General features: G+C 36.8%; 1 pseudogene; it reads left to right on the top strand.

Annotated features, from left to right (window-relative positions):
• The window catches only part of LOC131859006 (clathrin heavy chain 2-like), a 29,987-nt pseudogene extending 7,952 nt beyond the window's left edge, over positions 1-22,035 (top strand).
• Positions 22,036-22,367: the final 332 nt, after the last annotated feature.

Below are 22,367 nucleotides of genomic sequence, written 5' to 3'. Positions count from 1 at the left end.
ATTTGAAAATTTATGTGCTAACAGAAGCTCTGCGAAGTATATTGGGTTTTCTTTCTCTTCATCTGCTTTTATTTCCTCCTTTTGTGGGTTTTTAACGAATAGTTGGACTTTTGTCTCTTTGTCCCAATATTCCATTCTCTTCTACATCATTGCATTGTCATGTACTCCGAACTTTTCTTGCATTCTCTAACTTTGCTTTCTTTTGTTACCATTTCATCCATTTTGCATAGTTACAGACTCTGGGGTTCATTCTTCCCTTTCTCATCCCAACCTTTGGTCTTTCTTTGCTCCCAATTTTTGCAAGCCTTTTATCCTCTTCCATATTCCCTTTTGTGGAATTTTGGAGGTCATCCAAACTTCTTCCCATCCTTGTCTATCGTGCGACCTCCCATCCTTCTTTGTAGCCCCACAATCTTCAATAACTTCTACTTTGCAGACTTGTGGAGTTATAATGGACTTCTTCCATTTCTCTTTCACTTCTAGACATCCATACTTAAAGACATTGATACTATCTTGTTTCTTAAAGAAAATGGAGAGCTAAATGGTACTAATATTAAGAAGCTACATACTCATCATGAGTAATGAGAAATAAACAAGCTTGTCAAGCTTGAAATCAATGTGTAAGGCTAACTGAGCCATTTTGTCAAAAGTTGTCAAATTGTCCTATTCAGGTCTTGATTGTTCAAATAATGTAAACGTACCCATGGAAAGATAATAAAGGTTTAATATGTTGTTTTTGGTCCATTATAAGGTGTTAAAAGTATCTAAGTAATGTTTAGTGGTCATTCATGTCAAAAGGAAAAAGTTGTCAAGGTGTCACTAAAAAGTTGTAATGCAACAATGCATAAAATGTTGTCAAATTGTACATTTCAGTCTTAGGGGAAGTTGGAAAATTTATAGAACCATGAGAGGCTATAAAATTCATCATTTATTCGGATTAAGTGTGTGTGAAAAAGTTGGAGGAAATTCTTGTAAGGTTAGATCAAATAAAGCCTCTGACTGTCACTTAACTATGCAGGGTTGTGACATTTACAGGGTTGTATATCAATTTGAAAGTAAAACTTCCATGTAATTGTTTGTTGGATAAATAGGAAGGAAGTGTTTCTATAAACTATGTATTGTAAATTATTTTTGATGAAGATTCAATTAGAAAATTGATATTTTGTTCAATACTTTTAACTGTTGTTTTTGACAATCATGATTATTTGTTGCTTTAGATGTTTTTCCTAATAAGATTTGGATTGAATCCGGCCCCTAATAACCTATTTGAGGTTGTATAATGAAGAGTTATCTTTAATTCAAGACAGGTTTGAAGGTCATCCATGGATTATAAAGAAATTTCTAATGGTTTTTGTCAAAATTGTAATAAAACCCTTGTTGACAGGGTTGCAACAAAAGAATTGATTATAACTCTTAATGTAACCGCTCAAGTTTCTTCATATTTTGGATTCTAATAGTCAATTCAATTCTCTTTCATATGAAGTTGGTTTAATTTTCATTGGTTGTATAAATTATAAGAAATCTTATGCCCTAGCAGGATAAATATAGAATGAGCCTAAATGCCATTGACTCAAAACCACATTATGAATGATAAAACCTTAATACATTATGAATGAATTGATTGAATTCTTCGTAAATTCATCATTCCTAATTTTATTCTATTAGATGACACAATAAAAAGGTTTCTCTTTTTTTAAAACTCAAATATTTTTCATCAACTTGCCAAAATCAAGCTTCTTTTTTAGCCAAGAAAACTATCTAAATAAAATAGTCTTCATAATTGAAGAGTCTAAATTTAAGTAACATTTCAACTTCTATATAACTAGTTTTGAGAATACTTCCATACTTGCGATATCCTTTTACGTAGTTAGTGAAGGTTATGCACTGAAGTTTCGATAGCCTAATTTTTTTGCATGTGAAGAAAGACCATGTCATAAAATATCAGCGAAGAACAAAATAAGGAGACAATTGCTAGATTGTGGTCTAACTTGAAAAGAAAAGGTGATGGAAAATGTTATTGTCCTTGGAAAATTTGTAAGGGCTTAAATACTAGAAGACTTATAATAAAAACAACTAAGAAACATTGTAGGCAGCATGGTCACATTGAAGGAGGACATGATTATCATCCATTGGTAAGTTGTTCATTATATCATTTTAATAATTTATATACATAAGAAATCACTTCATGATGAGATCATGATCATGGTTTATTTATGTTGATCATTTTTATATAGGTTGATCTCCCCAGGGCGCATGATATGGACCAACACAACCCAGAGAATATGTTTTTCAAAGTGGAGGAACATGGAGGTATTAATATCGAAGCTGAAGATAATGATCACATGGAAGATGACGATCATGCGCCAAAAAACACAATTGAATATGATGGTACAAATACATTGATCCATGACACATTTAGTACTTGCGTAGCCGATCATGATGATCAAGATGACTTTGATGTTGTTCATGATTTACCTGTACTTGAGAAGGCATATGAGCCCCTTTATGAAGGCTCCCAAACAACTCTTCTCTCTGATGTATTATTGCTGGTGAACTTCAAGGTTATGAATGGTTTATCCAACATAACAATCTCACGTATGTTAAGGTATGTCGTATATGTCATTATAGTTAATAAAGGGTGAATCATGTACCATTAATATTCTTTATATTAACAAATTAACATTTTGTAGATTGATAGGTGAGTTTTTGTTACCACCATCAAATATTCTACCTCGCTCATACCGAGAATTATCTTCCATTCTGAAAGATATTGGAATGGAGTATCAAGAAATAGATGCTTGTCCCAATGATCATATTATATATCATAAACAACATGAATTTGCAACAGAATGCCCTGAATGTCATATCAGTAGATATCGAACAGATCAAATAACAAAAAAGGTGCCTAGCAAGGTTCTTCGTTATATTCTCATTATTCCACGTATGCAACGATTATTCAAGTGCACTAGCTTGGCACAATTTATGGATTACCATGCACACAATAGAAGTCAAGATGAAATTATTCGAATGCCTACAGATGGTTTAGCATTTATGGACATAGAGGAAAAGTGGTCACACTTTAAAGAAGAACCTTGTAATCTCAAGCTTTCATTGGCAGCAGAGAGTGTCAATCCATTTGGAGAGATGAGATATGTTTACTCGGTGTGGCCAGTTTTTGTTATCAACAATAACATTCCTCCATGGATGTCAATAAAGAGGGAGGACATAATGTTGGTGATGATTGTTCCAAGTATTTTATCATTTAATATTCATCTACATTTAATTATAAATATTGCAGTAAAATGGTCATAATAATTATGTAATGTTTTTGTTCATTCAACTAGGTAAGTACCAAGTTAAATACATTTGAGGCGCACAAGGGAAATCGTGTATTTGTATGTGCGATAAAATCAATAAGTGCAGGGGAAGAGCTGCTAATCGATTATAATTTGAATCATATAGATACAAACAAAGTTACTAACATGGGGGTGGTACGTACTATATACCATTTTAACCAACCTCCAATTAATGACCCCAATATACCATCTTATTATTAAGTTTTTTTGCTAAGTCTATTGGTTTCATTTCGTTAACGTGTTTATATTTTTTCTTTATCACAGGGTGACCTGGATCCATCATATAGCACAGACAGGGATGTAGGTCCCGACACTTCTACCGAGCAGGTAAACCTCATTGTAATTGTACAAATTAGATAGAAGCAAATTGTTACACTATTATGTTATTTTCTTGAGTGCTTTGGAGTAATTTTGATTGTGTTAATAATATTCTTGTCATAGATGGATGTTTGGGGAAAGGGAAAGGAACCTCCCTTACATAAGAACCTCAGCACAGTATTAAGCGATGAGGACTACATAATTTCCACAAACCCTATAGAAGTGATAAAAATGTCTATCACAAAAATTAATAAAGAGATTGTTGCTTTGGTATGCACAACCCCTCAGTCCAATGAGATAAAAGATAGGATGAATCAATTGATGCAAGCAGCAGAAAACATGCGAGTAAGAAGTAATGAAAACTTTAATTATAACAAAAGTTCAATAATGGTTTATAATTTATACTCTTTTATGTCACTAACTAAAATGTGTACATGTTGTCTCTATAGAATTTCATGTGTCATCATCAACCTAGTGGACATGATCAGGGTATTCCTTCTTTGGACTTGTGAACTTGCTTTTTTAATGCTAGTGTTATTTACACAAGCCTTTCCCTATCTACACTATTGCTCTTTCTTTAGAATGAATAATAATAGTTTTGTGTGTATATGTGATTGTAATAATAGTTTATTAAACTGTTAATAAAGTATTTAGTTGCACAATTAGAAGTTCTCATTTGATCTGATCTAATCACTTGTATTTTAATTTACTATTATTAAATTATATTTCAAAGTAGGGACATTACAAAGACCAATAAGACAACATGAAGTTTGACAACATGAGATAGCACATTGAAGCAATCTAAATAAATAGATTCCATGGACTATCTTTTGTAAGGACTATATTAGTTTATCACTTACACTGCCCTCTTGTCACAAATTTCCATACCTTTGTCATGAATCAAAACCTACCTTCCTTATTCTCCTTCATACTATTGTATCATTAAGATTAGCATCAAACACTTAATAAAGGTTCATATTTCTTTACAACTCTTAATAAAGGTTCATCCTTGTTTATAATTCTTGCAGTTTTCATATATTTAATGTATTATTCTTCAGGTGCTGCCAATGTTCCTGTGGAAATGCTGCCTCATTCGAGGTTATCCCCATCTATATTGCTGACTGCAATGTTGGCAACAGACAACATGTAGACGTCCTCTACTACTCATCATGTTGACCCACCCATTGTTTGTAGATCCCTCTTTTGCTCTCTCTTTTGTTATGTGTTTATTTTCCTTGAAGTGTGTTCTTTCTTGGGGGAATTTCATAGTGGATTCATTTTCTACATCAGGAGGTGCACATGAGGATGTGCCAGAGGCGAATATTAGTGATAACATACCATCATTTCTTGGATTTTCCCGTATTTCTAGTATGGGAACATTGCAAACTACATTGGTGGTGAGCAACGAAGAATTGCTTCCCTTGAAGATACAGAAGGTTCCAGGTACTTTAAAATTATTATTATATATAGTGTAATTGTAATTTACTTACTGATCACTCATTTTGGACTAATTATCCCATGATTTTTTTGCAATAAATGATATTTTTTATAAAAATCTTAATGACATTGCATTGCAGATGTTTGGGCCCACCATACGTAAAAGGTGGAACATCATATGTGAACTAACCCTAATCCACTATTTTTATTTCATATCATTTCTAGAATAGTTTTCCTTTGATCCATTTCTTGAACTATATTAAAGGTATCTTCAGTTCATTTCTAAATCTAATAGGTTTTTTTTTGCTTAAAAGGTGGAATGACCAAGAAAACAGGTTAAAAGATGAACTCACAAACCGTATGGTTGAGTTGTTCAGAAATGACACATTCGACAAAACCAAGCTCCTTGAAAAAGCTGGCACATATCTAAAGTATGTGAGGGACTAGTACAAGACACATTCAGAGAAGAACGTAAAGTACGAGCGTCCCCCCATGATTCCAGAGAGGGAGTGGAAGGACCTGATTTTGGATGCGAAGGAGAGAATTGAAAGGAAAAAAGGAAATACACCACTAGATGCCAGAAGAAGGTACGTGATACTATTAAGAATGTAATTATGTACTAATTACTCTTTATATTTATATAATCTAACATATTTCAAACTTTTCATAGACTGAGTGACACGTCAATGGCAACCAAGGCAAGACAAGAAAAGCACGGGCAACACAAACTCGATTTTGGTGGTTATATGAAACTTGCACGAATTGTAAGAATCAGTAAATGAAATTTCACATCAAAATATTTATAAATTACAAACAATTTTTTTTTTTATCAAACAACACAAGCAAAATTCACGATACTAAGAAAAAATGAAGGGCTCTGAATTCAATAGATTGCCCACAGAAGATGACAAGAGAATTGCCCATTAGCAAGGCTATACAACCATGGCTGAATGGCTACGAGAGTTGAGTGGGAAAACACAAGATTCTGGTGCATCCGTCACACATGTAAATAAGCTATATGAAAATAATTTCAAATTGAATACCTTACCAATAATCTATTTGATGTTAAGTTCCAACATAAAGTGAATTTATTTGTTTTAATTAAGCAAGCAATTATAACAATGTGCATGACATTGGAATGCAGGCTGATAATCGTGGAACACAACCTCCACATGAAGGTCTAGATGTGCATCCCAGTAGTGGAGGTATTCATTTGCTATTCAATTTTTTTTATGTAATTATTAATACAAATAAATATCTTAAATTGTAATTGGTGTAGAAATTAACGTAACCTTTTTTGTTAATATTTTAGAGCATGTAGTTGGTGGTGACCAAGTGGAGCATGATCTCGGTAGACAACATCAGGAACGTGATGTTCCCCACTGAGGTAAAGAGGACCACTGTTATTCCTTTAAACATATTTAATTGAAATTGGTGTATTGATTAATGTAACCTTTCGTATTTCAACTCCAGAGGATCTAGAGGGTGTTCAGCATGTTGAGGTTGAGGCTAGACAAAATAATTTTGAAGATGATGTGGCCCCATCAAGTAAAGAGTGCCATGGTTGTGTTATTTAAATTAATGAAATAATTGTAACAAAATAAAAAATAATTTGAATATAACCCATTTCTTTGCTATTGCAGAGGACCCCCCTTTGCATCGATGTCCTCATCCTCAGAAGAGGACTAGGCATACATCAAGATCACGAGAAGAGGGTAGAACAATTGAAGAGGGGGGAAATGATGAAGAAAATGATGCTCCACTTAGACTTTCATAGCTTCAAAAAAAAAAATTGATTTTAATCTACATTATTTGATAATGACTAATTTTTATGTGTTAATGAATGTAATTATGTTCTAATGAATGTTCATGAATGATATGTGTTAATTAATATTGATGAATGTTGTGTGTTAATGAGTGTTAATGAATGTTATGTGTTATTGAACATTATGTGATAATGAGTGAATGTTATATTTTATTAATGGATGAAACAATGAATGAATGTTAGATGTTAACGAGGAATTTAGAGTGATGTTAGGGGGGGGGGGAGGGTCCAAATGAGTTTCCACCTTCACGTGGTTGGCCCTATTAAGTAGAGAATATTAAACTATTCTCAAAACCAAGCAAAGCTCAATAAGATGACACACTTTTCAATATTTCATTATGTTGCATAGTTAATCTTATTGAATAATGTATATTGAATCTTAATTGCAGGGTCCAACAGAACCAACATGAACAACAACACCACAAGTAAGTGGTTTGTTTTTTAAGTTTTTATTTTCATGATAATCTGGGAAGGTTCATCTGTAGTGTTATGTGTAACTGTGAAGGTGAGAAATTTATATTTTTTGTGTTGTGACATTTATTTTTTGTTCTAGGTGGATGACTTGGAAGAGGTCAGTGATTTATATCAAAATAGGGGTCACTTTGATGAACTCATATCCGTGTTTGTGATGAGCAACAACATTGGAAGGAACTTACATATTTATATATTCAAGATGACGAATATGATAATGTTGCCACTACTATCATGAACCATTCTCCAGAGGCATGGGATCATATGCAATTCAAAGATGTTGTAGTTAAAGTGGCCAATGTTGAATTGTACTACAAAGTTGTACACTTTTATTTGCAAGAACACCCAGATCTTATTAATGACCTCTTGAATGTCCTTGCCCTTAGGGTAGACCACACACGAGTGGTTGACATCATGCATAAGGTATGGCTCTAAACTCTTTTATTCTATTACTATTTTTAGGATTACTGAGATGTCTTTCACTTGGTTATTAAGTTTTTCTAGGTGTTCTCTTTAGCAGCTATTTGGTTTGGGAAAATTTCATGAGTATCTTTCGTTCTATTGTTTTTGTTATCCACGTTGGACATCTTCATCTTGTGAATCCATACATGGTTGCAATACAAAGCAAAAATGTAGTTGTTGTTAATGAGTCTTTGAATGAAATTTATATAGAAGAGGGATATTATGATAGGCTTTGAAAATCTATAGATATGCATGATAACTTTGATCAGATAGGACTTGCTCAGAGGGTGAGAGGAACTTCTCTATTAGTTCTTTCATTTAAGTTAAAGTGGGATGTAATTTAGCATTTGAAGAGTTTTCTAATGATCTTCAATTTCAATTAGGTTGAGAAACATGAAGTTCTTGAATTCCGGTTAAAGGCTTTTCTATAGCGAATTTTCAAAAAATGAGTGACCCTTTGAGGAGGCAAATGATTCTTGAATTTTGTCTAGTTATATTTATTGCTTGCTGAAAATTATGAAATACTTACTTTTAAATTTTTATGAATTTGTGCCTGCATAAATTAAAAGTATGATTCCTTGATGAATATTGCTTCATAAAATACCTAATTTAATTATATCATATCAACAAAAGACCAGTGCCTTCATCCCTTACTGATTTCATACTATTTCAAATTGAAAGATCCTACGTATAACCATGGAGACAGTTTTAATAACTTGTTTTCAAAACAAGACCATCACATCAAAAGAATCTATATGGATTGTAACTGAAATATAAAATGTAGTTAGTCTTATTAAATTTTAACTTTTCTCTAAAAGACCAATAAGACAATTTGAAACTTGCCAACCAACCTTTCAAACTGATGCTCAAACTGGAAATTAGTCTCAATCACAATAGCATAAGATAGCACATTGACACAATCTAATAAAATAGATTTATCACATGGAACTAATCAATCAATTGAAAAGCATATACCATTCAGAATGAAGAACACTTGAAATTTATATTGAAAATAGATAATCAAACCAGTTGATTTCAATATGTATCATCCATTAACTTTGATATTTCCAGAAAACAAACTACATAAGTGTTATATAAAATTGTCTTGATAAGATCATAAAACTTGAGGTATCTCCCCCACTTGTTCTAAAAGATCCTCCATTTATAGATGAGGATTTAGTTTGAAAGTGAAAGGGCATACCCTTTCATTAAAACTAAAACTAACAAAAACTAACTTCCTAAAAATTGTCTTTACAATATGAACATATTATAAAAACATAGAAAAACATGACCTTGGGCTCCAACTTAGACATCAGGTCTGGTCTCCCAGCATCTTGTCACACTTTTGGATATGCTCCAAGTACTTCTCTGACTTATATGTGTCTGCATTGTGGATGATATCCCTAACAATGACTTCCAACATGACAAAGTTTTCCATTTGTTTCAAAGTCTCTTTCAATTCAATTCCATCAATTTGGGCAATATCAAGGGCGACATTGAGAAGACTACGACATTCTAAGATCCATACATCTTACTCCTTTATCTCACCCTTCTGATCAATTAAATCTGGGAAACCATGTTGAACAATATCTTTGCATTCATCATATTCAAATTATAATTCTTCATCAAATTTATTGTGTTTAGCTAGCAACCTCTTTATTTTTTCAATTTCTTTTGTTTCCGCTTTGGCCGTTGTTTTATCATGCAACCTTGTTCCCAATCTGTTTGAAATTTTTTTGTGTGAAATTGCATTGTCCATGTTCTTTTGAAATATTGTCTAGAATTCTTTCAGAAAGCCTTGTAACACCTCAAATCTTTTAGTTAGTAATACACCATCAATATCTTCCCTCGCATTTTGCATGTGTCTTAATAGCCTTTTATTTTCTTGCTGCAACTCCTCGCATTTTTTCTTCCATTGAGAGTTATCTGGAGTAAGAACCATTGGCATCTATTGCCCACTTCTCCTTAGCGTTTCTTCATACAATGCCTTGTACTGGTTCCTCTCCCTCACTACTCTGACCATTTGTTCTTTATTGAATTTTAAAATATCCACTCTGATATCAGTAGAAACAATTGGATCAATTTCACCAACTTTTAGTTTCATCATATGGCCAAAGGCCTTGTCAACATCAATGATCTTTGGTCTCTTGTGGGGAGGGTACAAAGCCCATAACCTCAAAGATTCCTCATCCAATTTTGAACCAATAAATACATCATTTACACCTTGTATATCCAATTTGAATTCCTTGTTTTTTGAATGCAATAAACTGTCAAAGATAAAAGAAGCACTGAGGTCCCATCCAGGAAACAAAATCACCCCAGCCTCTATAAGAAGTTGCCTCCCCTTTTGAGAGGTCATTGTGGTTATCTCTGCATCAATTTCCTCTTTTAATTTCTTTAACAACTCAGCCTCATTATCAAGTGTTATTTTGGGAATAGAGTCCCTCAATTTCTTCCCTTCAAAATTGTACAAGAATGATTTAAATTCTTTGGAATGAATAAAAACATCATCAACAAAAAAAGCAAAAAAATCCTCTAACCGAGAGTCAGCATGAACTTCTAATGTTGTCTCTATTTGGCCCTACATGTCTGGCTCTTCTTCCTCCTCTGGCACTTGCCATCTAGAGACAACTGCATTCTCATCAGATTCGCTTTCTGCCTCATCCTCCTTGGTTTCAATAGCCTGGAGTCTCCATCTCTTTTCTGCTAGTTCATTATTCAGTTGATCAATTACCTCTTTGGCCTCTATATCCTCCTTGTTCCTAAAGATATCTTTGGCCTCAATACTGACATGTAGATAACCTCCCAAGTTCTGGCTCTTCTTGCAAGACTGAATGTATCCTTCAAGATCATATTTTTTCTTGGCATAATGCTCAAACAAATTGTATTCTTCTATCAACTTCTTATCAATTATTTCAGAAGCTTTGGTTGACACTATGGTGAAATCACCAAAACTCAGTGTCCCTAGCAGGAAGGCTTGCTTACACATATCTGAAAAATGTTTAGCATTGGACACACTCAATTGCCTCACAATCTCTAGATAAGCTATTTTGCCTGGTACTAGTTTTTGTAGCATGTAGAGGCTCCCCTCAAATCCATATACTCTAAAACATTTAAAATCCTTATTCACAAACTAGTCCCCCCAGTTGTGATCAACATGTGTCTTTCATCATAATCCTTGGGTCTTAGGAGCCTCTTGATCTCGTCAAAGATAGACCCTCCACATGAAATCCCACACATTCGGTACAATGGAATCACAATAAGTTCTTCAAACTTAATATAGTTGAACCTCATATATTGAGAATCCCAAAGAGATGTCCACAATTGGACGGGCTACTCCTCACCTTCCCTGTTCTTGGCATTTAATTTTAGGCCCTCATGCCAAAAACTCTTTACATATCCATAAAATAACACTAGATGCATCAATAGTGATAAAAATTTGAAATTGAGATGAGTATCATCCCTAAGGTTTAAAAAACCTTTGTGCAACCTCTCCACCAGATATGTTGCATATTCAAAAGGCCTAGGTTCATAAATTTGTATATCAGAGGCTAACACCAGTGGCCCAGTTCTTTCCAGATCAGGCACCTCCACCCCTCCTACTTACACACACAACATATATGTGTACTATAAGTAGTGTCTGAACAAATCAATGCTGAATGGTGGCCTGTCTTCCTCTTTAATTTTCCTGCCTACCTCTTGTGAATGGAAAATTTCCAGCCAGTATATGTAGTGTCCATTATGAGGTATTCTTCCTCCAACTCCCCAATGGACAAGGGCTTATTACGACTGGGGTCTAAATTGAAAACCTCATTTATGGTACCCGCAAAAAATCTAATAAATACTTCCCCATTTGGGAGTTGAATGCACCTTTTCACCGAATTATAATTCCTCATCAAAACCTCTAGCAATCTTATGTTTACAAAAACATTGGAGACTGATATCTTACCTAAATTTTTCATCCAAGCATTGTAGAGCAGAATCTCCTTGCTCTTCCTCAAATAGTGGAACATAAACAGTTCATGTTCCCTTACCTTGGTCCAAACATCTCTGACCTCTTTGTACTTGTCTTATAATTGGTCTCTCCCCAACAGGTGATGCTTCAACCTTCTAGATTTTGGGCTGGGTGCCTGCATTTGGTCTATCGGGTCTTGGTTTAACCTCCTAACTGGAGGCACCTCTTCAGTTTTTCCTTTCTTTGCCTTAGACTCAGGGCTCTTGGTCGCCCTCTTCTTTCCTGTTGAACTTGAAGCTTCCATTTCTACAATTACAATCCTTTGCTCTATTTTTCAAAGGTGCAATGTGTTCTATCTGTGTATTCTTCTTTCACCAACATAGTATTTAGACAAGACAATTTCTAGTTCCACTGTATTCTTTTGCAATAATGAGCTTCTCATAAAATTTGCCTCGTACAAACCATAGATGCATCTACTGCAAGTATTAAATAGAAGATTTTTTAAAAAATTTGTTTTGAATTCTCATATGACAACGACTCGTCAGCATATGTCTCCCTGATGAATATTTCCCTTTTGGCACTCTCTAAACAACCCTTTGTCTACTTTTACATCTTACTTTCTCTTATCAGGATACCCTAAGCCGATGACTCCTTTTCCTCCTCATTGATATATCTCAAACTGATATTCTCATCGAGTGTCGGGTGAGCTCATTTAGCATTATCGTGATAGGCATTGTTTCCCCGATGGACTTCACCATCAACATAGCTCTTCCCGATGCAACCGGCTTCATCGCCATGAGTCTTCCTGATAGTGTCTTCACTCCACTTAATCAGTTTGCTCCTTCATTGGGTATCGAGGTAATCCGAAACAAAACATACCAATGAGAAAATTCTTCCTGATAGAGTATGTTCCATTGGTATATGTTTCACCGATGATTTCTTTGAGCATCAGGGTGGCTCAAAGTAACACATACCGATCATTTTGGTTATACCGATGCAACCGGCTTCATCACCATGAGTCTTCCCAATAGTGTCTTTGCTCCACTCAATCAATCCGCTCCTTCATCTAGTATCGGGGTAATTTGAAATGAAACATACTGATAAGCAAAGTCTTCTCGATAGAGTATGTTTCATCAGTATATGTTTCACCGATGATTTCTTCAGGCATCGGGGTGGCTCAAAGTAACACATACCGATCACTTTGGTTATACCAATGGACTCTTCTTTTTCCACTCTTATCAGTATAAGTCTTACCGATACCCTCATTGGCTATCGGCAAGACAATTCTCCACTGCTACCACTAGTGTTGTAGGATTTTGCCAAGATCAAGGGCACAATGAAAAGCATAAAAGAGACAATAGAATGACAAGAACAAACTGTATTCTCATCAATATGCAAAATGATCAACTGGATTAACCAATACAATGAATAGAGGCCTGCTTATATAGGCAAGGCCATATGGATGTATGAGCAAACAAATATGACATGTGGCTCAATGAGAAACAAGGGTAGGTAAGAAATACTAAGGGTAGGTAGGAGAAATAATATAATATTCCACAAGAGGTGGATGACCCACCGAATGTGGAGTGTAACAGCAAAATAAGACCACAAAAGGTGGAATTTCTCCTACAAGCTCTATCCCTATGTGCACACTTCCCTAAGTGTCTCAAATCCAAACTACGAAGAGATGCATTATCCTAAGTTAACTTAAGTAAGTGTAATTATATCCAAAATGAATATTTATTTACACCAACACCCCCCCTTAAGTGCAACTTAGGGGAATGAAGACTCAAGTCAACAATGCAAGATGGGTCCCGGCTACTAGGCCATGATAGGTACCCATGTACAATATGCAAATGCAAGTAAAACTATGCAATGCAATCTCTCAGAAATGGAGAAAGGGAGAAAACCCAGTGGAAAAAAAACTCCCCCCCAAAAGAGAGATGAATGTACAAAAGACTCTCAAAGAAGAAGGACAAAACCTCAAAGAGAAAAAAGTCCCCCCCATAAGAGAAGAAGGAGAAATCAGCTGACCCCCCCTAATGACACATCCCGCACCCCCAAGAGAGCTCGCAACTGCTGGAACTTACTCTCGGTGAAAAGTTTGGTGAATATGTCAGCAACCTGCTCTGTTGTAGGACAATACTGCAAATCAATGACCTGCTCCTGGATGAGCTCTCGGATATAGTGCATATGAATCTTGATGTGCTTGGTCCGTTGGTGCTAGATAGGGTTCTTCGAGATGGCAATAGCACTCTGATTGTTGCAATGTAGAACTGTCGGCCGTGGAGTGGTGAATCCAAACTTTGTGAGAATCTGTTGGAGCCAAATGGTCTCAGTCGCTACGTTAACAGCACCTCAATACTCAACCTCAGTCGAAGAGAGAGCAATAGCATGTTGCTTCTTGCTCTGCCAACAAATGGGGCCTGAACCAAGGTGAAAACTGTAACCAGAAGTAGACTTACGATCACCTAGATCGCCAGCCCAATCGAAGTCTGTGTAACCAACCAAGCGAAGTCTTGTGCCTGCTGCATAGTGAATCTCATAGTGATGTGTACCCTGGATGTAATGAAGGATGCGTTTGGCAGCTTTCCAATGAAGCTCATGTGGATCCTGCATGAAGTGGGAAACCATGCCAACTGCAAATGAAATATCAGGGCATGTATGAGTCAGGTAGATGAGACTACCCATAAGCTGATGATACAAAGTGGCATCAACTGGTGGAGAAGAACAATGAGCCTCAAGCTTGACTCCTGAAAGAAAGGGAGTCGGGGCAGGCTTACAATCAGCCATATGAAAGTGTGCAAGTAGATCAAGAGCATACTTGGGCTGTGATAGTGTAATCCCGGAAGGGGACTGTGAAATCTCTATCCCAAGAAAGTAGTGCAAAAGACCCAAGTCAATCATAGCAAATTTGTCATGCAAAGAAGATTTGACCCTGCTAATGATGGATGAAGTACTCCTTGTAATGATCAAGTCATCAACATAGAGCACAAGTATCAAGTGAGAGTCATCCTGTCGCAAAATGTAGACATTCGGATCAGAATGACACCTGGTGAACCCTGTGGAGAGAAGAAAGGAATCCATCTTGGCGTACCAAGCCTTGGGGGCCTGCTTAAGGCCATAGAGAGATTTCCTTAGTCTGCAAACCAAGGAAGTATCCTAGATGAAACCCTATGGCTGCTCCATATAAATCTCCTCATCAAGATCACCATGAAGAAAAGCACTCTTCACATCCATCTGATGTACATCCCAACCATGAGCTATAGCAATAGCAAGTGTCAAATGAATGGAGTTCATCTTGGCTACGGGTGCAAAGGTCTCAGTATAGTCAACACCTACAACCTACGAGAAACCTTTCGCAACAAGCCGAGCCTTATACTTATCCACACTACCATCCGCTGCAAACTTGGTCCGATAGATCCACTTACATCAAACCATCTTTCTCCCCTTAGGAAGATGGACTAAATCCCATGTGTTGTTCCTCATCAATGAACTATACTCTTCCTCCATAGCTTGGTCCCACTCAGGAACCCTTGATGCTTCCCTAAATGTCTGTGGATCGGAAGCGGTAGCAATGAATGCATGTGGAAGATCCTGATGTTGTGATTGAGTTCTCCGTGTCTCTGAAGGATTCCCAACAAGAGAACTCACGGACTCAAGTGTCTGTCGAGCCCAACGAGGTCTAGGTGGAGGTGGAGAACGAGGCTCCTCAATTGCAAGTGGACCCTGCGGAGGTGTTACCCTGCGAGTCGGAGTTGAGGGAGTCTCATCATCTGAATCACTAACATCACTATCCACAATGGAGGAAGGTGGAGGAGGTAGAGAGGCTAAGCTAGGAGAGCTTTCCTCAAAGTGAACACTCCTCTCAATGAATACCTCATGTGTCTCTGGATCCATCAATCTGTATGCCTTAACACCCTCAGGATATCCAACAAATATGCAAGGCCGACTCTGAGGTTCCAATGCCTTGCATTTCTGTGGAGGTATGCGAGCGCATGCTGGACACTCAAAGACTTTAAAATGTCTCACAATCGGTTTCCTACCAACCCAAGCTTCAAAAGGAGTAATACCTTGCAAAGCTTTGTGAGGAACCCGATTCTGGATGTGTGTGGCACAACTGATAGCCTCTGCCCAAAAAGCAGAATCAAGAGAATGTGCATGTATCATACAGCCAGCCATTTCTTTGAGAGTTCTATTCTTGCGTTCTACAACCCCATTCTGCTGTGGAGTGTATGCTACAGAATGCTGAAGATCAATCCCCTCAAATGTACAAAAATCCTCAAGTCTCTTGTTCACATATTCCCTTCCATTATCTGTGCAAAGAATCTTGATCACTTTCCCTGATTGCTTCTCCACATGAGTCTTGAAGTCCTGAAATCTGTCAAATACTTCACTCTTATGAATGAGAAAGTAGACCCAAGTGAAGCGGGAGTAGTCATCAATGACGGTAAGAACATAGCGGGCTTTACTGAATGAAGGTGCTGGAAATGGACCTGCTACATCGTTGTGAACAAGTTGAAGAACTTCCAAAGCTCTCCAAGTTTTCCCTTTATCAAACTTCTCTTCGGGATGCTTGCCCATGGAACAACCTGAACATACACCCTCTAAAAAACTGATTCGAGGTAGACCTGTGACCATGTCTTTAGTGCTTAGCTGCTAAAGATAGCGGTAGTTGAGGTGACCAAACCGCTCATGCCATAGCTTACTTTCTGAATTTGAATGAGTAAGCAAGGCCCTAGAAGGTGAACTTGGCACAAAGTGGGAAAATGAATAAAGCCTTGAGTTGTCATTGACTTGTCCCACTGCTACCAAGGCATCATCATCAAGTTCCTTTACCACAACTGAGTCTGGTGTAAACTCAACCTTTTTCCCATTCCCATAGTGAGTGATTTGGTAGATGGAGAGAAGGTTGGTAGACAAGTTAGGTACATAGAGAACATTCTCAAATGTTCCATCATCCATGTCAACTGAATGTTTCCCTTCAACCTCTACTTGTGTGTCATCGCCTATGTAAATGTGAGGTACCTTAGATGGCTCCAATGAAGAAAACTACTCCTTTGTAGAACCCATGTGATATGAGGCACCCGAGTCAAGTATCCATTGCTATGAAGAACTTGTTGTAGCCACAAATGCTTGCCCTTTTCCCTTAGACTGTGAGGAAGAGGAAGGAGATGAATCCTTCTTTGTGTAGGCGGATGGCAAGTTGATGTTGTTTTTCTTGAGAAGATTGGTTAACTCATCAACTTGCTTTGTGTGGCATCGATGCTCATCATGACCATACTTTTTGCAATATGCACAAGTTGGTTTATCCTTCTTAGGTGGTGTCCCCTTCTTGGAAGAGGATGAAAAATCGCCTTGCGATGGAGAGGATGATTGTCCTTTTTCCTTGTGTGGCTTAGACTTGGATTGCTTCTTCTTCTTGTTGGAATCTTTGCCTTGACTTCCTTGATTCCCTTGATTAGCCACCAAAGCCTTGGACTTTGAAGACTTGAGAAGCCCCATGTTCAACAACTTAGTTTGTTCCAATATTAACATTTATGTGAAAGCATCAAATGAAGGCATAACATAAGAACTCCCCACTGTCAAACGATGAGTTTGGAAGCTAGATGCAAATGCTGCATATTCTGGTGCAAGCTTGTCCAACAAGTTGAATATCAATTGAGCATCCTTTTTGTCAATTCCACAATCCTTTAGCTTTGCTCTTAGCTCATTTGCTTTGGTGACATAATCTTGGATTGTATCAAAACTCTTGGGATCTAAGTTGGTGAGCTCATTGTCAATCTGATAGCCTCTGATTTCATCAACTTGTCCATACAATTTCTGAAACATATCCCAAGCCTCTTTGATTGTTTTACACTTCTCAATGTGAAAAATGAGGTCATCTGATACATACTTGCATAAGGTTCCAAGAGCCATGCAATTCTTTGTGAGCCATTCTAATTGAGCAATTGGATCATCCTTAGGATTAGGTGGTGTTGTTATTGTTCCATCTATGTAGTGTGTGAGACCCTTTTCCACTAGTTTACTCCATACTTTAATTTTCCATGATGCATAATTATGTGGAGTTAAAGGTGGAAATTTGTTAGGACTCATTGCAACAAGAATGGAAAGAGCACAAAGAGAGGCACAATCACACAAGACACCCCCCCAAATTCACTCAATCAAAGAACCCCCCCCAAATGTGATGATTTGGCACTTTATAAGTAGTGCATATACAATGGGCCACTTGCAAAAAATGGCAAAGTGGACTTCTGATTACAATTTTACAACTGCCTCAATAAGGCCAAAAGAGACTCAAACTAATAATGCAAGAGATCTAACTAAGATCCAAGCAATTTACAAGTACCTAATAGGCCAAATAAGACCATTATCTGAAAGTAGAATTTCCACTCAAAATCTCTAAAATCTAATCATAGATTCTAAAAGTAGACGAAAAAATAAGCACTTTAAAAAAAAACGGCACCTGAAAAGGAGGTCGTATGAGCTCAAACGAGGCCTTTGAAGTTGCAGAATTGAGGATTGGATAGGTACAGCTGAGAGAATCCAAAAATTCTAAAAAACCTGTGCACCAAAATCAGAAAATAACCACACCACTGCGAAGATCACAAAATTTTAGCCCATTTCAAAAAATATTGCACCAAAAAAGAAGCAAAAATGAGCAAGATATGGCCTTTCAAAGTTGGATTGCAAAACTGAAAAGCCCAATGGAGAGAGGTCAAAAAAATTTCAAAAAGTGCTGATGTGGCACTGATGTCAGCAAGTCACTATGTTAAATTTGATGGCCATATGACCGTCACAAAAACTTCGCCTCTCTGCTAACTGGGTGTCCGTACTATACGAACTGTTGACTATGCAATACAGATGATGACGTGGCACTATACGGACGGACTGCGTGGCACGGTGATTGTGTTGTCGTACGGTCGACATGGCGTGATGATGTGGCGTACGGAGGTATGTCATGGTGCGAGTGACATGGCGTACGGACGGCTGTTTGAGAGCCACGTGGTGGGGTTGGTATGTTGACTGGGTGTTTGCGTGGTGGTCGCCGGAGGTGACTGGATGGTCGCCGGAGGCGGTGGCTGGTCTGGTGCCATCAGCGGCCTGCAGAAGTCTCTGGCGGCTGCGGAAGGCAAAGACCGGCGATCTGCGGCTGCATGCAAGTAAGTCAGCTGGCGGGAGGGAGCACGGCGGCGGTGCGGCGTTCGGAGCGGCCGACGGCACGGGTCTCGGCGATCTGTGGTGGCGGCACGACAGAGTACGGCCCTGCAACCTGCAGGCAGAAAGGGTAAGGCCGAATACAAGGGGGTCTGCAGACCCCCAAAATTGCAGAAAAAAACTTTTTTTTTTTTGCTTTGTTTTTTTTTTTTTTTCGAAATTTTGAAATTTTTTTTTTTTTTTTTTTTAAATTTCGAAATTCGTACGATAATAGCCAAAATGGGGAAAAAAATATTTCTCACCAAAATAGGTCGACTTTATAGTCAAAATTTATGGAAACGGCCTCCCAAATTCAACGGTGATGTCCAAATTGTTGTATGACGCCCCCAAAAAATGAAGATCCCCAAATCCGAAAATAGAAGCCTTCCACGATGTCTCCAAAAACCGATCAATGAAGCCCCAATAGCTCTGATACCATGTAGGATTTTGCCAAGATCAAGGGCACAATGAAAATCATAAAAGAGACAATAGAATGACAAGAACAAACTGTATTCTCATCAATATGCAAAATGATCAACTAGATTAACCAATACAATGAATAGAGCCCTGCTTATATAGGCAAGGCCATATGGATGTATGAGCACACAAATATGACATGTGGCTCAATGAGAAACAAGGGTAGGTAAGAAATACTAAGGGTAGGTAGGAGAAATAATATAATATTCCACAAGAGGTGGATGACCCACCGAATGTGGAGTGTAACAGCAAAATAAGACCACAAAAGGTGGAATTTCTCCTACAAGCTCTATCCCTATGTGCACACTTCCCTAAGTGTCTCAAATCCAAACTACGAAGAGATGCATTATCCTAAGTTAACTTAAGTAAGTGTAATAATATCCAAAATGAATATTTATTTACACCAACAAGTGTTTACTATGCCAATCGGTCATATCGGTATAGTTTTTGTCGATGCATCAATTCTCCTCAACTTTGCTCCTTGATCGGCATAACTTCTGCCGATGAGTACAACTCCGGCTTGCTACGCTCTCTCATCAGTATATGGTATCCCGATGCAAATTTGGTCTTTGTTAGTTTAAGTGCCCTCATCGGTATAACTTATACCAATAATGTGAAATTTAAATCATTTTCAACTCCTTTAAGATACAAAAATTGATAATGGATTTAATACAATCTGAACAAAAACTTTGTTTTGCATGGGAGCTTTACCCTTTCTGATAATTACTTGTGCACTTTGATCAATCCCAAGAACCTATTTGCTAGGCCTCCTCACGTCAAAAGGAAACCCAAAGTGCTTCATCTTATCTCCATGCCACCCTCAATATGCCCACCTAATGGTTGAATCTCTGGAGAGAAGTCACAAATGGATGGAGATTGTCACTACAAGATTACACCTACACATAAAACCCCGCAGTAACTATTCTTATGGAAAAAGTGCTCAATATATAAAAGGAAATTATAGAAAAATAGCATTTTTAAGAGCATAATTAATTTAAAAAATTATTTGCTAACATGTTGCACTGTCTAAAAAGGATAATCTTTACAAGGATGCAATGGAAACTAGTTCTCAATCGAGTGATCGTGAACTTGCAGAGAAATTGCTGGTGTATTTTGTGGAACAGGTATACAATTGGTAAAACATATAGTTGGTTGTTCTCTCATAGGATAAAGTATATTTTGAATTTTCTTTTTGGATTGGGGCATTGAAATGGGGCTTACTTTTGCATTTGGAACTGCAGGGCAACAAAGAATACTTTGCTTCATGCTTGTTCATATGCTATGACTTGATCAAACCAGATGTGGCTTTGGAACTTGCCTAGATGAATAATATGTTTGACTTTGTGTTTCCATACCTACTTCAAGTTCTTGATATACTCTGATGATTCTGTGAATATTTTAAGTTTCTCTTTAATAAACATTTTAAATCTTTTGTAGAATTAAATAGCTAATATTCAAAAAAATTCTTTTTCAAAGTTCATTCGAGAATACATGAAAAAAGTTGATGAGCTTGTTAAGGACAAGTTAGAGGATGTCCAAGAAGAAAAATCCAAGGAGAAAGAAGAGAAAGATCTTGTTGCTCAACAAGTATGCATTTTGCTTAATTGAGCCTCAAGGAGCACATGTTCTACTCTACTGATGGTTTTTAAAAATTCAAATAAATATTTGCCTATTTTGTTTACATAATATGTATGCTCAACTTCTTCCCCTTGCTTTGCCAGCACCTCTAATATCATTTTAAGAACATAATTAAGAAAATTATAGAAAAATAGCATTTTTAAGGAAATTATAGAAAAATTATGTGCTAACATATTGCACTATCTAAAAATTATAATCTTTACAAGGATGCAATGGAAACTAGTTCTCAATCGGGTGATCGTGAACTTGCAGAGGAATTACTGGTGTATTTTGTGAAACGGGTATACAATTGGTAAAACATATAGTTGGTTGTTCTCTCTCACAGGCTAAAGTATATTTTAAATTTTCATTTTGGATTGGGGCATTGAAATGGGGCTTACTTTTGCAATTTGGAATTGCAGGGAAAGAAAGAATGTTTTGCTTCATGCTTGTTCATATGCTATGACTTGATCAGACCAGATATGGCTTTGGAAATTGCTTGGATGAATAATATGATTGACTTTGTGTTTCCATACCTACTTCAGGTTCTTGATATACTCTGATGATTCTGTGATTATTTTAAGTTTCTCTTTAATAAACATTTTTAATCTTCTGCAGAATTAAATAGCTAATATTCAAAAAAATAAATTCAAAGCTCATTCAAGAATACACGACAAAAGTTGATGAGCTTGTTAAGGAAAAGTTAGAGGTTGTCCAAGAAGAGAATTCCAAGAAGAAATAAGAGAAAGCTCTTGTTGCTCAACAGGTATGCATTTTGCTTAATTGAGCCTCAAGGAGCACTTGTTCTACTCTACTGACGGCTTTTAAAAATTCAAATAAATATGTGCCTATTTTGTTTATAGAATATGTATGCTCAGATTATTCCCCTTTCTTTGCCAACACCTCCAATAGCATTTTAAGATCATAATTAAGGAAATTATAGAAAAATAGTATTTTTAAGAAAATTATAGAAAAATTATGTGCTAACATATTGCATTGTCTAAAAAGGATAATCTTTACAAGGATGCAATGGAAACTAGTTCTCAATCGGGTGATCGTGAACTTGCAGAGGAATTGCTGGTGTATTTTGTGGAACAGGTATACAATTGGTAAAACATATAGTTGGTTGTTCTCTTTCATAGGCTAAAGTATATTTTGAATTTTCATTTTGGATTGGGGCATTGAAATGGGGCTTACTTTTGCAATTTGGAACTGCAGGGAAAGAAAGAATGCTTTGCTTCATACTTGTTCA

This window comes from Cryptomeria japonica, chromosome 10 (assembly GCF_030272615.1).
Source record: "Cryptomeria japonica chromosome 10, Sugi_1.0, whole genome shotgun sequence".
NCBI lineage: Eukaryota > Viridiplantae > Streptophyta > Pinopsida > Cupressales > Cupressaceae > Cryptomeria > Cryptomeria japonica.
The sequence above is the reverse complement of the archived record's forward strand: the minus strand, read 5'-3'. Positions and strand labels throughout refer to the sequence as shown.